Source organism: Acyrthosiphon pisum, chromosome A1 (assembly GCF_005508785.2).
Source record: "Acyrthosiphon pisum isolate AL4f chromosome A1, pea_aphid_22Mar2018_4r6ur, whole genome shotgun sequence".
Classification (NCBI taxonomy): domain Eukaryota; kingdom Metazoa; phylum Arthropoda; class Insecta; order Hemiptera; family Aphididae; genus Acyrthosiphon; species Acyrthosiphon pisum.
The window spans coordinates 156,730,535-156,731,622 of NC_042494.1; positions in this window are offsets into that span (position 1 = coordinate 156,730,535).

A 1,088-nucleotide genomic window follows, 5' to 3' on the forward strand; every position below is an offset into this window, starting at 1 on the left:
ACGATTTTTAATATTTTTCATTTGCCTTTGAAACAATATACTAGGAGCCTTCTATTAAATTTTCAAGCTTTTTTATCCAACAAATAAAATTGTATTGATATTTTTAGAAAAAAAACTAAAAAAAAATGGAAAATGAAAATGTCCATAAAGAGCTCAAAATAAATCAAAATATTTTGAAAATGTTATGGTGTATAGAAAATGCTAAGATAAACATTCAGTCAAAATTTCATATATCTACGGTCATTTTTTTTAAAGCTACACCAAAAACCAAAATCGATTTTCTCGAAAACAGATTTTGCGTAAAAATTCCCGTTTTTCCTTAATTTTTCTTTTGTTTTTCACGGCGCTTTTGAAAACTATTGGAAAAATTTTACTTTTGACCCCCCAAAGTACCAACTAGATTCACTTTCCTATCAGAAAAGGTACTGTTGAAGAAAATCCAAGCACTTTTACTGTCCTAAAACGTGATGACAGACACAAAAAAAAAAAAATAAAAAAAAAAATAAAAAAACACACATCATTGTAAAATCAATACATTCATCGTTCCACTCAGAATCTAAAAAATAGATATATTCTTTAACTTTATAGTTTATACTATATATTATTGTTATATATTATTTTAAATCGTATGCAGAGTTATATGACGTAATGTGGTAACTCATATTATATTTACAGAGTATAAAAAAATTTAAATCAGAATAACACAATATAAAATTTTACATCTGAATTACTATATTGATTACGAACACACACTGTGGTTACGGAGTTTATTATATGTATTATAAAATAAATTTTAATTTACAAAATCACTAGGTAAAAGGTGTTTTGTTAAATAAGGAAAAGTAAATTTCATATTCTTCTTTAGGGTAATATGGTATATTTACAATGGGTGGGTATAATTATATTTTTTACAATATTAGGTGCATTGTTTCAATTGTTTAATACATTACAGACTGCATCTAATATTACAATAGTACCTAGTAGGGCTCGGATTTAAATGCCCTAAAAATATCAAAAAATGACCTTTCAAAAATGCATTATTTATTAAATAAATTCAAATTATTATTAAAAAAGGCGGGTAAGTCGTG